Below are 16047 nucleotides of genomic sequence, written 5' to 3' on the forward strand. Positions count from 1 at the left end.
GTCTCACAGAATTCCGTGAAATGTCCACGGGTCCTTAACTCAAAATCCGTGAAGCCGTCACGGAATTGCCCCAAATTCCGTGACCCGGCCACGGATATTTCTCCAACGCAAGTCAATGACACTGACCTCCCGTGATCCACACACGGATACCCGTTTCAATGACGGAGTACAGAACTCGCTGAACGGACGTGCTTTCTCATTTGGAAAACGCAACATTTGAAGTATTTGTTTCTTTTCCAATATCAAATGCCATAATGACATTGAACCAGACAGCTGTTGTAGTTATTGCATTGTCCTGTCATCATAAAAATTACGTTTGTTTCAGTTACAAAAGTCCCGTGATGGCACGGACCTCCACAACCTGACCTCACTCACTTGTTTAGGAACTTACAAGCTTTTCGTCGACACTGTTGCAATGGCATGTAATTAACTTGGCATTTTTTCTCGTCCTGTCATCATAAAATCCAGTTTGATGGCGTTTTACACACCATTTTGGCTATAGTCAGAACTAAAATCTGTGATAGGAGCACGGAGTGAGTCTGTGCTTAGATCACGGATAACTCTAACGCAAGTCAATGACACTCATCTTCCGTGGTCCGTACACGGATCGTTTCAGTGATGGAGTACAGACCTCACTCAATGGACGTGCTATCTCATCTGGAAACGCAACATTTGAAGTATTTATTTTTTTCAACACCAAATACCATGACCAACCTGACTGTTATTGTAACTATTGCATTGTCCTGCCATCATACAGATTCACTTTGATTCTGTTAGCCTAACTAAAATCTGTGATACGAGCACGGAGTGAGTCTGTGCTGAGATCACGGATAACTCTAACGCAAGTCAATGACACTCTCTTCCGTGGTCCACACACGGAAACCCAGTCTCACGGCAGTTCGTGATTTTGTCACGTAATTTAATCTATTTATTCGTGGCAGGCACACGTTTATTTCCTTATTTTCATGATTGCAGCACGTTTTTTTAAACTAATGCATTTCAACTGGAGGCATCTTTCGTGCATCAGCACAATATTTTCTGATTAATTATTATTATTATTATTTAATTTTTCACAGGACAACAGAAGAGCAACATACTGTATTTGCTGGTGACAAAAAACACATTAAACTTTTTTAGCTGTAAAATGCGCATTGGTTCTTTTTTTACTTTTTCATTGATTTTATTTTTTTCATAGGCCTAGATTAATTTTTTTTTATTACAGAATTCAATATCAAGTCCTTGACACATAACTGTAACACATTTTTACATTAAGAAACAATTTAGTTTAAATAAAAAGAACAAAAAATAAATAAATAAATAAATAAATAAATAAATTATTAATAGCGATAGGCTACAGATTTATTAAGAGTTTTTAATTAAGGCTATTGTAAAGGATCTTTAAAAATGGCTGTCGCTGATGAGCCCTCTGATCGCTGTCAGATTCTGTGATATGAATGTCCGCTAATGGGTTTAGAATGAGCCCGCTCGGCCCGTGTTCTGGTTACTGTAATATTTCACCTGTAATAAGACCGAAATAATATAATTAAAATAAAGAAATGAATGAATACATGATAACATCTAAATAAATGTTGATAGATTTAGCGTTATAGTTTTAAAAATATTAATAAACAGCAAATCAACACAGCTTCGAAATAATAACCGAGAAAGACCTAAATAATAATAATACATAATTAATAAACAGCGCCGCCCCTCCCACTACGCGCATCACGCGCTGTGCGTCAACCCAAAGCGTCAAAAACTGAAGCGTGGTCAAGCGCCTCTTGCGTCACTGACATGAGATGTTTATCGCTTTGAAAATCACGTTCAAGAAGTCTCATTCAGCACACATCGCGATACTTTCCATCAGTTTGCAAGAGCCGCAGGTTGGGTGAGTTATACAGTCTAGGGTGAGTAGTAGTAAATATGCTATTTTAATGCCTGTCCTAAAACGTATTCTGTCTTCTTTATTAATCATATGAGCGCCTTATGTTTACTCTCTGTATTACATCGGTCATCCGAGGCTGTCTTTGAGTTTCATTGTGTTTAACTAAATGAACACAGCTGCTAACTGGTTAAACTCTATCGGTCACGTGACGTGACGTGACGTGCCACAGACCTGGGATCGTTTTATATTCATTTCAGGTTCAAAGATGTAAGTTGTATTTGTAGTAACAATCATGGTTACCATGACACCTACAAAAGTAGGTAAAACCCAGTAAACAAGACATTTACCATGTTTTTTTTTTTTTTTTTTTTTTTTTTTTTTACCACAGTAACTGTTGCTTTACTGTAGTATAGTAATAGCACATTAATCACCAAATTAACTATAGTTGTACCACTGTAATGGTAGTGTTTTAATGTGCTTTTATATGACTTATTTCACAGTAATCACATTTACTGTACCATGCTTGTAATACCTTTTTAATGTAAAAAACAAAAACAAAAAAACATTTTTCCCATATTGCAGTTCAATTCATATTGGTTTATATCTTAAATATTTTGCTCACAGATCACTATTAACATTCTGTATATAATTCTGTTTTATTTTCTTTCCCCTTGTATTAATTTTTTAGCTGAAAAGACGTAAAGTAAGCAGTCACCCCAGTGGTGTTTGTGGAGAGGTATTCCTTCAGAAATGGAGAAGACAGAAAGCTGCAGAGGCAGGTTGGTCTGTGATAGTTTGTCCCTTTTATCAAACATTCCTGTTGTTATCATTTGCACAGCATTTTGTTGTTTCTTAAACTATTGTACAGTCCAAATACCCACACTTGCCATCTTTGCACATTTCCTTTATTTGGCCCAAGTGAGCATGAAGATCACAATGTGTGTCGATCTTAACATGACAAAGTTCGTTTCAACTTTGTATTTTAAAAGAAACTTCTAAATGTCTTTTCAATAGTCCCTATTAAAGATGACAATTTATTTTGTGGTGCTTCTTAATTAAGTGATAAAAAGAAGTTACAAATGATGTACAAAATAAATATACTTTTCTGTGCACCAAGAAAACATGCAACACTTTGTTTTACTACTAAATTAGTCTCAATTTCTAATTATTATAATTAATATTTCACAAACATTGGAAAGTTGCGTGACCTCCTGTGAGATCTCTGCAAAAAGTCTCACATTAATTCCAAAACATGATGCATGATGGGATACACTAAGCGTTGTATAGCGCTCCGGAGCAGTATTGGAGAGGTTTAGTGTGTGTTAAGGACACCGTGCTTTGGCATTATTAAGACCGGGGACAGTCTCATAGTCACGTACACACACTCTCAAGTGAATAAGACCTCAAGTGTGGGTATCTGGAAAGGGGAAAAGTCTTTAAAATGATCCCTAAATACAGTCGCACGTCAAAGTCTTAATAATTCACTAATGCTTTCATGGTCTAAAAAATAATGTATGTAAGTAATGTATAAGTTAAAGTATATAGTAATGTATAAGTTGCATGTAATGAAATAATATTTCCTTTCTTTCTGTCTTACAGGATTGTTTGCAGATAATGCTGTTCTTCTTTTTCAGAAGTTTTTGGGGAGCCAACCCTCACAAACCTTCCTAAAAACTAAAAGAGCTATTACTGAGTCTCAGCGACTCTTGCCACGATCAGCTCTTCCCAGGTACATTTGTTTACTCATCAAATGCTCTGGTCTGAATCTTACTTTAAATTAACTTAATTATATGTTTAATGAGCAATATTGCTCATTGCACACAGAGTAAGATTATCTTGTTTCACAGAAGAGAAGGAAGACCAAGGAAATGATTTGCTCAGGATGAGAAATGAAGATGGTCATCTTGTGCTCAAGCAAACAGAAGTCCTCTGGTATGTGTGTGTTATGTGTTACAGGACTTTATGATGATCTCTCACAGGACTGGTCATGTCAGCCGTAATTATTCTTTCCAATGTTTTTATATTTATTTTATTTTATTTGATACAGCTATAATAATTATAGCATGTTAGCAAAGTTTGACTGGAACATTTTTAATCTAAAGTTTTAAAAAAACACCACCTGTTATTCTTAAAAGCATACAAGTGTCATAAAAGTGGTTTAATTGATATAAACACCAATTGATATTATCTCACTGTTTTGTGAATGTTGTGTTATAAATTGTGAATTGATAGTTGATTGGTTTGAGCAAAGCCTTACACTGCACAGACTAAAACACATTTGTGAGAGAAGTCATTAGCTCTGGAGAAAGATTCTAGAGGAAGAAAACACATTTACTGCAACAATAGATGAATTCTAGAGTCTCTGAGAAGTACACATGCTAATGGAGTCTCATGAGCAAGTCCTTTGCCTCTGTAACTTTTTCTAAATTCTTGCATAATGAAATTGTTTATTGCAGTATTTTAACAATTTTACTTTGTACAGATGATCTCATCAAACCAAACGAGGGGTTTTGACCAAGTGATGCTCTTGAAAGGACTGAAAGAAGAGGATGTGGTAAATTGTCTTCAGAGAAAAAGCTTCTCAAAAGATCTTAAAACAGCTTGAAGAATGGTAAGTGTACAGTACTACAAGGGTCATAGTTACTCACCCTGCTAAAATCACACAGAACATAAGATGAGCTCTATGTCCATTAAACAACTTCATCTGGATTGTTTGTTTCACTTTGACCAGGTCTGGGATCTTAGGACTGGGAGATCTCACTGGCACCCAGTTAACCTCCATAGAGAACATTTATCAGAAGCGCTGTCTGGGCAGGGCAAGAAACATCATCAAGGATGCCTCTCACCCTAACCATGGACCTATCACCCTCCATCCATCCGGCAGGCGTTACAGGAGCCTACGCTCTCTAACTAGTAGACTCAGGAAGAGCTTCTTCCCCGAGGCTGTGACACCCCTGAACACCACACCACCAATCTATCCTGCACCTGCTCTTTTACTGCACTGGTCACAGTACTTTACATACATGTATTGCACTACTCATATTTTGCACAGACTGCACATAGTTAAATCCATTACACTATAAACTGTCTAAAGCTGTTACTGTACAAGCACAGTAAACTATTTCTACAATAAATATAATTGCACTACTATTATTTTGCATATAATAAATTGTTAAACTATACTTTTGCACACTCATTCAACTGTATTTATTACCACTGTTCTCAAGTTCCTGCTATTCATAATGTATATATAATTCTTCTTTGCTCTGTTCATAATGTACATACAATCCCTACATTAAATTCATATTTATATTCTGTATATACTCTGATCAATATTGTATATAGCAACTCCACTGTAAATTCTGTATATCATAGCTTTACTTACTCTGCACTTTTATGTATATAAAACACTATATTCTTGCACTTCTGGTTAGATGCTAACTGCATTTCATTAGCTCTGTACTTGTACTCTGCATAATGACAATAAAGTTGAATCTAATCTAATCTAATCTAATCTAATCTTCTGGCTGAGAACAAGCTACACCACATCAGTGCTGGATATCAACCAAAAGCTGTTTCCAGACACGAGAGAAGATCACGATGAAACCAGTTTTTGATGTGTTGATAAGGAATCATTATTTTCTGAAACAGTATCAAATGTCTTATATGTATCACATGATCTGTATCACAGTTGACTGGATGGGACTGTGACTTTTAAGGACATTTCATCACTCATCTGTGTGAACTGATTAATATATGAGGTTAATGTATTTTTGATTATGAATAATTATTTTCCTTGAATCTTATTTGTCTTGATGCTACTTTATCATCTTTATAGTATATGCTTCAATAAAATGAATATGACGAATATTGTGTTCTGAAGATTCTTGTTAAATACATCATTTTACTAGGTAGGCTCATATGTGTTTATTTTAGACTTGGAAAAACTACATAATCATTATTGGGATTATTTTTTACTTAAGACGTAAAAATATTTGATCAGATTAATGACATCTGGGACATCAGTACACCAGAAAGTTATTATTGTTTATATTTAGTAACCAATGCCAATTGTTTTGTGAAAGAAAGGGAGTTACGAGATTAATTATTTTGCATTACAAGATGGTGCCATGGGCTTTATAGTTACAAACACTTGAGGGATAACTGAGAATGTAGCAGGAATGATCAACGTGGATCTTGTACTCCATTCAAACCAAGAGCACGCACATTACTGATGTCCAGCACATGAGGAGCAAGATACGGGGGTGAGAGGACATTTTTACACTGATTTTTGCTAATTAGTTATTAGTAATATATATATATATATATATATATATATATATATATATATGAATGAATTTGTCCTTGTGTAATAGTGAAGTATCACAATGTGTATACATTGTCCTTGATTACTGCTTAACAGTGGGGAATAGATAATGGCATGTTGTTGCAGGTTCATCCATTATATTTATTGATGTTTACTTCAAAAATCAAATAAATAATCTATTATTTTCATTATTAAATCATTTCTTTCTAATTTTTCAATGTTTCATCAGATGGCCTCACAATGTCCTGTCAAAAGGTATAATAACAATGATGTAAGAATTAGAAAACAGAGGACTGTGAAAACTGTCAGATATAAATGTGACTCAGCTCAGTTTGTTGTCCATGATGAGGAGAATACATATATGTAGGTTTTACTGCCCTTCTACCCCCAGGGGCCCAGTAGCACCCCCCGGAAGAGCCAAAAACTGTACATTTCAAATGGCTGTAAATCAGAGTCCAATTAACATATCAAAGCGAAAATCAGCATGATTACTACTTATGCTATGCTGATAAAATAATGTTGGGCACAGTTTTCAGAAATGAATGGAAAGGTGGCATAAAGGCATTTTACATATTGCATACTCTAAAATACTAAATTTCACCATGCCTCTCAAATATATCATAGTGGTTTACACAGTGAACATATTTATATGTCTAGTTTACCATTCAATATATTATTTATTTCATTTCGTTAATAAAACTTTTTAAACTACATTACCCATAAGCCTCCATCGTTCTATCTATGGAAAGGGAATACTAGGCGCTGTTTTTTGTAGTTCATTGAAGTTATTCTTAGGGTTAGTGTTAGGATCTCGGTAAAAAGGTGATTTTTCTCAACATAGAAACACCCAATGTTGACTTAATATATTTACTAATGTGATAATAGCAGCAAAACATACTTTTGTAACATGATCCGCTGTTTAATATGGATTAAAAGATAATCCAACCACAGACAGTCCTGCGATGACAAGGGACATTCACAGCCAATGACATCAAAGCTGAGCAGCGTCATCACACTTCCTTAACCATTTATTGTCATTCATGAACGCTGTTTTCCGTTTTTCGGCTAAAGGGATAGATTGGTTAACAATAAATTAAATTTGCCACCTATTAGATAGGGTTTTATTAACGTCTACACCTTCTTCCAACAATAATGCAAATACAGAAATTATTGTTATTCAGCTTGACAACAATTTGGCAATATCGATGTGTACATGTGTGTGTACAACACGTGATGTGAACTGCACAGTCACAGTTGTATCTTATCTAACCAATAGATTCATTTCATTCAATTTAAAAGATAAATTTTTTCCTGACCAAAGACAAGAGCATTTACTAATAAAAAGTAAAGAGTTAAATTATTAAGTTATTAAATTATTTAAATTTGTTTCTGTGATTTGCCTTGCTTTACCAATTAATCTCTAGTAATAAAAACTGAAATAAAGCATAATGAACATACATAATTTTGTAAGAGTTTTCCAGTATTTACAGATATGTCAAACTCATTTAAAGACAAAGTGTGCATATTACTGCACTGTCACCAAGCTCGTTTTTAAAGAATAAAACTATGAAGAAAAAAAAGGCAGTTATGTTGTAAACGTTAACAATTTTCAGTGTGCAAATTCTTTTATTAAAAAACAAAACATTATAAATATGGTATATATCTTTCAGAGAACACCGTAAAAATATACATTTTCTTAAAAGATTCTATTGACCAAAAAGTGATACAACACTTAATGTTTCAAACTCACAAAAAAACATCATGAAGACATGCATGTCAAGTGTGCAATATCATCTATAAAACTCAATCAGCAGAGCATCACGTAAACACTGATTGTCCGAACAATGGAAGAAAGATAAAGTGTTCAGGAAAACAAACACCTGCTACATAAAAATGCAGAAATATAACTTTAACAATAACATAATTCACTTCATGACTGGAACTAGGGGATTGCTGTGCATGAATATGTCCTTTACTAAAACTCCTGATCAGAACTGAAGCTTTTTTATGATAAAAGCACCAGAAGTAAAGTTTACTGTATGAAGCTTGACAAAGAGAACACAATGCTTTATCAATATGATAAATGCTATTTTTTAACTATTGTTGTCATCACTGGTTCTGTATACAGTACAGTATATGGGTTGCTGGAAGGTCACAATGTATTCATTATAAGGTTAATTAAAACAAAGTTACATCTTCTGCAGAAATCAAACCACTGCAAAGTCTTGAGTCACTGATCCAGGAACCATTTCTGTGTGTGTGTGTGTGTGGGGGGGTTAAAGAGTTAAAGAGGTGAGTCCTTGTGCATGAGGGAGATCTAAAGTGTTATCTGGAAACAATCCTGTAAGACAGAAAGGATAGAAATATTATGTAATTAAATGCAACATTACTGTGTTTTTTTTAGACCATGAAAGCATAATCTGCAAAGATGCTGTATAATTAAATGTTAAATGCATCCATTATTAAAAGCAAGTCATTAATAGCAATATCTAGTCATGGAGATCACGTATAGTGGGAACATGAACTGATGGGGCTTATTTGAAGTAATTTAATGAGAAGCCAATGAACAATATAAACTTTCTGACTGTGTGGGGCAACTGATTTTCCAATATTGTGATAGTGTCAGATGAGATTGTCCAGGGGCTTGTACAATATCATACAAGTGTTAAATTGAATTAGTGAATTATTAAGACTTTGACGTGCGACTGTATTTAGGGATCATTTTAAAGACTTTTCCCCTTTCCAGATACCCACACTTGAGGTCTTATTCACTTGAGAGTGTGTGTACGTGACTATGAGACTGTCCCCGGTCTTAATAATGCCAAAGCACGGTGTCCTTAACACACACTAAACCTCTCCAATACTGCTCCGGAGCGCTATACAACGCTTAGTGTATCCCATCATGCATCATGTTTTGGAATTAATGTGAGACTTTTTGCAGAGATCTCACAGGAGGTCACGCAACTTTCCAATGTTTGTGAAATATTAATTATAATAATTAGAAATTGAGACTAATTTAGTAGTAAAACAAAGTGTTGCATGTTTTCTTGGTGCACAGAAAAGTATATTTATTTTGTACATCATTTGTAATTTCTTTTTATCACTTAATTAGAAGCACCACAAAATAAATTGTCATCTTTAATAGGGACTATTGAAAAGACATTTAGAAGTTTCTTTTAAAATACAAAGTTGAAACGAACTTAGTCATGTTAAGATCGACACACATTGTGATCTTCATGCTCACTTGGGCCAAATAAAGGAAATGTGCAAAGATGGCAAGTGTGGGTATTTGGACTGTACAATAGTTTAAGAAACAACAAAATGCTGTGCAAATGATAACAACAGGAATGTTTGATAAAAGGGACAAACTATCACAGACCAACCTGCCTCTGCAGTTTTCTGTCTTCTCCATTTCTGAAGGAATACCTCTCCACAAACACCACTGGGGTGACTGCTTACTTTACGTCTTTTCAGCTAAAAAATTAATACAAGGGGAAAGAAAATAAAACAGAATTATATACAGAATGTTAATAGTGATCTGTGAGCAAAATATTTAAGATATAAACCAATATGAATTGAACTGCAATATGGGAAAAATGTTTTTTAATGTAAAAAAAAAAAAAAAAAAAAGGTATTACAAGCATGGTACAGTAAATGTGATTACTGTGAAATGTCATATAAAAGCACATTAAAACACTACCATTACAGTGGTACAACTATAGTTAATTTGGTGACTAATGTGCTATTACTATACTACAGTAAAGCTACAGTTACTGTGGTAAAAAAAAACAACAAAAAAAAAACAAAAAAACATGGTAAATGTCTTGTTTACTGGGTTTTACCTACTTTTGTAGGTGTCATGGTTACCATGATTTTACTACAAATACAACTTACATCTTTGAACCTGAAATGAATATAAAACGGATCCCAGGTCTGTGGCACGTCACGTGACCGATAGAGTTTAACCAGTTAGCAGCTGTGCTCATTTAGTTAACCACAATGAAACTCAAAGACAGCCTCGGATGACCGATGTAATACAGAGAGTAAACATAAGGCGCTCATATGATTAATAAAGAAGACAGAATACGTTTTAGGACAGGCATTAAAATAGCATATTTACTACTACTCACCAGACTGTATAACTCACCCAACCTGCGGCTCTTGCAAACTGATGGAAAGTATCGCGATGTGTGCTGAATGAGACTTCTTGAACGTGATTTCAAAGCGATAAACATCTCATGTCAGTGACGCTAGAGGCGCTTGACCACGCTTCAGTTTTTGACGCTTTGGGGTTGACGCACAGCGCGTGATGCGCGTAGTGGGAGGGGCGGCGCTATTTAATAATTATGTATTATTATTATTTAGGTCTTTCTGTGTTGATTTGCTGTTTATTAATATTTTTAAAACTATAACGCTAAATCTATCAACATTTATTTAGATGTTATCATGTATTCATTCATTTCTTTATTTTAATTATATTATTTCGGTCTTATTACAGGTGAAATATTACAGTAAGCCAGAACACGGGCCGAGCGGGGCTCATTCTAAACCCATTAGCGGACATTCATATCACAGAATCTGACAGCGATCAGAGGCTCATCAGCGACAGCATTTTTAAGAAGCCTTTACAATAGCCTTTATAAAAACTTTTAACTTTAGAGTCTAAAGTAAAAAAAATAAATAAATAAATTAAAAAAAAATAAATCTGTAGGCCTATCGCTAATAAATAATTTATTTATTTATGTGTATATATTTTTTGTTCTTTTTATTTAAACTAAATTGTTTCTTAATGTGAAAATGTGTTACAGTTATGTGCCAAGGACTTGATATTGAATTATATTGAATTAAATCTAGGCCTATGAAAAAAATAAAAATCAATGAAAAAGTAAAAAAAGAACCATTGCGCATTTTACAGCTAAAAAAGTTTTAATGTGTTTTTGTCACCAGCAATACAGTATGTTGCTCAGTTTTGTACAGTAAGTTAAGCTCCGATTTTTTTTTTTCAAGTTTCAGTGAGTTTCTTCTGTTGTCCTGTGAAAAATTAAATAATAATAATAATAATTAATCAGAAAATATTGTGCTGATGCACGAAAGATGCCTCCAGTTGAAATGCATTAGTTTAAAAAACGTGCTGCAATCATGAAAATAAGGAAATAAACGTGTGCCTGCCACGAATAAATAGATTAAATTACGTGACAAAATCACGAACTGCCGTGAGACTGGGTTTCCGTGTGTGGACCACGGAAGAAGAGTGTCATTGACTTGCATTAGAGTTATCCGTGATCTCAGCACAGACTCACTCCGTGCTCGTATCACAGATTTTAGTTAGGCTAACAGAATCAAAGTGAATCTGTATGATGGCAGGACAATGCAATAGTTACAATAACAGTCAGGTTGGTCATGGTATTTGGTGTTGAAAAAAATAAATACTTCAAATGTTGCGTTTCCAGATGAGATAGCACGTCCATTGAGTGAGGTCTGTACTCCATCACTGAAACGATCCGTGTACGGACCACGGAAGATGAGTGTCATTGACTTGCGTTAGAGTTATCCGTGATCTAAGCACAGACTCACTCCGTGCTCCTATCACAGATTTTAGTTCTGACTATAGCCAAAATGTGTGTAAAACGCCATCAAACTGGATTTTATGATGACAGGACGAGAAAAAATGCCAAGTTAATTACATGCCATTGCAACAGTGTCGACGAAAAGCTTGTAAGTTCCTAAACAAGTGAGTGAGGTCAGGTTGTGGAGGTCCGTGCCATCACGGGACTTTTGTAACTGAAACAAACGTAATTTTTATGATGACAGGACAATGCAATAACTACAACAGCTGTCTGGTTAATGTCATTATGGCATTTGATATTGGAAAAGAAACAAATACTTCAAATGTTGCTGTTTCCAAATGAGAAAGCACGTCCGTTCAGCGAGTTCTGTACTCCGTCATTGAAACGGGTATCCGTGTGTGGATCACGGGAGGTCAGTGTCATTGACTTGCTTTGGAGAAATATCCGTGGCCGGGTCACGGAATTTGGGGCAATTCCGTGATGGCTTCACGGATTTTGAGTTAAGGACCCGTGGACATTTCACGGAATTCTGTGAGACCAGGTTGTTATTTCTGGTTCTGTGTAGTTAAACCCCATTGTTAAAAGAAAAACAGTGAATATTAAGTTGATTTGTTTTAGTGAAAGATTACTTAAATTGAATTGAACGTTGAATGTAGACTTGGTGCATGTGAGCAGATTCACTTGGAGTCTACAGAACTCTTGGAGTTCTACAGAACTCATGAGAAAGCTCTGCAGATTTCTTCAGTATTGCACCACCTGTCAATCACAAAGTTATTCCCACATCCCCCAATCCCTTGAACTTAGTTTATTACATATGTTTGCTAAATTAATTATGTTTTCAGATACCAATAAGGGCATGGTACACTCAGCTCATTTTAAAACACTATATTTACTATTCATTCAATTTCCTCTATAAATTCTGCATAAAATCTGCAAATTCCGCCTGGTTCTCCTCTTAAGGCACTAATCTTTCCTAAACTCTAAACCCAGTGCACTTCCAATGTCAACATCAAAACACTTTAGGATTCAATACAAAAATTACATTGCTATAGAATAGATGATATAGGAAACATGTTTTGTTTCAAATTTTGAAATTCCCTGCAAAGGAAGGATTGTTTTTTTTTTTCACTTTCAGACAGTAGATGGCACATAAATAAGTGAAAGTGAAGTGAAAAAGAGTGAAAATGACATGACAGTTGTGAGTACAGTGTCTTGCTCAAGGCTCAGTCATGGTATTGAAGGTGGAGAGAGCGCAGTACATTGACCTACAATCCCTAGGGACCTACGCACCGTAAACACACAACCAGAGCAGTGGGCAGCTATTTTTTTCCAGCCCCTGGGGAGCAATTGGGAGTTCAGTGCCATGCTCAGGGGTACTTCTGCCATGGGTATTGAGGGTAGAAGAGAGCTCTGTTCATTCACTCCCCCCACCTACACCTCCTGCTGTCAGTTTGAGATTTGAACCTGCGACCTTCAGGCTACAAGTCCAACTCTAACCATTAGGCCACAGCTGCCCCTATAAAAACAGAAATTTAGCTCTGTGTTATGGTATTTTCTTATCAAGATGCTGATATACATATCTGTATATATATATATATATATATATATATATATATATATATATATATATATATATATGTGTGTGTGTGTGTGTGTGTGTTACAATAACAAACACACAGGAGCTTGCCATGATAAAGTCAAACAGGATTTACTTGATTTTTATTCATTAAGATGTGTGTCAAACACAAAAGTACAGAAAATGAGAGCTGGTTCCTAATTAATCCTTTTCTATTGACTGTTGCTTAGCAAGTATTCTCTGTGCGTCCATAGTTTTCTGCAACAGCAGCAATGGGCACATGACCAAAGGCATTATTCTTATTGATTGGGCAGTTTTCATTTCAACATGATGGAAGAGATTAAAACAGCTCTCAGGTAAAAAAAAAAAAAAAAAAAAAAAAAAAAAAAAAAACACATTGATGGTATGAAAATGTTAATTTCGGTCTGAACAAGTGCATTAAGTCTGAACATGTATTTTCGATGCTTAAAAAATTCAAACTGACCCTCTAATGTCACATGGACTACTTTGAAGATGTTTTTATTACCTTTCTGGACATGGACAGTATACCATACATACGTTTTCAATGGAGGGACAGAAAGCTCTCAGACTAAATCTAAAATATCTTAAAATGTGTTCCGAAGATGTACGGAGGTCGGAACGACACGAGGGCGAGTCATTAATGACATAATTTTTATATTTTGGTGAACTAACCCTTTAATCTCATATAGTATATTTCAGTAATATTCAGACAAAATAAAGCAAACCCAATATTTTCAACACTAACTTTATTTTTCTGATCCAAGAGATAGATTTTTGCTCTCCCTAATAAGTGCCAGTAATGTAACTCGGTAGTCTCCATTTCTCAGAGACCTCCATACATGGTACACCATACACAATGACGGTAACAATCAGTGAACGGTGTTTGAGTATGAATGGGTCATTTTGAGTAGAAAATAAACTCCAGATGTCACAAAAAAAGTATGTTACTATACCTAACATCAAAAGCAACAAACTGTGTAAATACAACTCGAAAACATTTGAAAATTTTAAAACTTTGGTAACACTTTAGTATAGGGTCCAATTCACACTAATAACTACTTGCTTGTTAGCATGTCTATTATTAACATATTGGCTGTTTAGGGGTGCTCATAAAGTACATATAATGCATGACATCCATAATCCTACCCAATACCCTAAACCAGTGGTTCCCAACCTTTTTCAGCTCGCTGCCCACACAACCAAACACATATGTTTGCGCGGCCCACTGCATAAAAAAAAAATTAACTGACCCCGCTATTGTTGGGTTAATAACTTAGTATTCAGAAGCTAGATTGTTAATTGTATTTATTGAATGACCTAGGGCTGTGCGATATGAAAAAAAAAAAAAAAAAAAAACACTTGCGATATCTTTGAAATTTTTTCTTCAAAAAGTTGTAATGTCTCTAGAACAGACATAAGTCAAAATAATCACTATAGTAAAGGTGTAACAAAATTTATAGACTTATGGCAAAATATATATAGTTCTGATAGCATAGTACTGCGGGAGGTCAGGGCCGTGGAAAATCGTGCTGTAAAGCAATTTATAAATTGCGCACGGTCAAATTGTGATTTTATGACTATTTCTATTAATCGCACAGCCCTAGAATGAACTGGCAATGAACAGAAAATAACTCGGGCGGCACCGCTCAGCAAAACGGGAAAACCAGATCCAGGTAGAGCTCGGCAGTGGATAGACAGTTAGCAGAGCAAGCAGTCAGGAGGAAACATGTTGACAGCCATTTATTCATGTTTGAATTTGTTGTTCTGTCGCATATGCAGCAAAAATATAAACTGGTGGTTTATTCTTAAACCAATCAGCCAGCTCGAATAGTGGAAGCAAAGTTACAGTTTAATATTATTATTTTTTTTGTTATTTAATTATATATATGAAATGATGTTATTATGTTATGACATTTTTATATATGTTAACAATATTATAATTTGCAGCCCACCTGCAAGGTTGAAAACCACTGCCCTAAATTGAACAACTACCTTATAAACTATTAATAATCAGCAAATAAGGGGTTAATTGAGGCAAGAGTCATAGTTAATGGTTAGTTAATAGTGAGCATTGGACCCTAAAATAAAGTATGACCAAAACTTTTAATTATTCATGCCCCAGTGCATAATGGGAAATATGGGATCATAACTTTGATATTTACTTAAAGAATCCTTGTAAACATAACAAACTGTTCCAAGTAAAATATACTTATGAGTCCCAACTTTATCTTAACAGCATCTTAAATTGAGTACTATCATAGAATTTTTATTTTATTTTTAATTTTTGCCTTAACTAAATTATTTAATGTTGAAATTACTTTTTTTTTTATGTAACATTTACTTCACCACAAATTCTTCTAACTTGCCTTACCCACCGCCCAAGAAACTGCTCTTGAACAAATAATTAAGAAGATTAAAGATTACCCGTCCAAAACAATTTAGATCTCATGTTTAACCACATTACCAAAGGACTGGCTGTGGTAAAGCTAATGTCAGACGGAAACAGCTGATGCAGCCTGGAGCTAACATCAACAACTACAAAAAGACACTTAAGACATTTTTTAAAATAGGTGCTATCTTTATAAAAAAACGGCGTATTTTAATTTGATAAAATTAAATATTCACATTAAAAAAAAGTAATATTTGCGTTATTTGTGTGTGCGCATAGATA

This window comes from Carassius auratus, chromosome 27 (genome assembly GCF_003368295.1).
Source record: "Carassius auratus strain Wakin chromosome 27, ASM336829v1, whole genome shotgun sequence".
In the NCBI taxonomy this organism is placed as follows: Eukaryota; Metazoa; Chordata; class Actinopteri; order Cypriniformes; family Cyprinidae; genus Carassius; species Carassius auratus.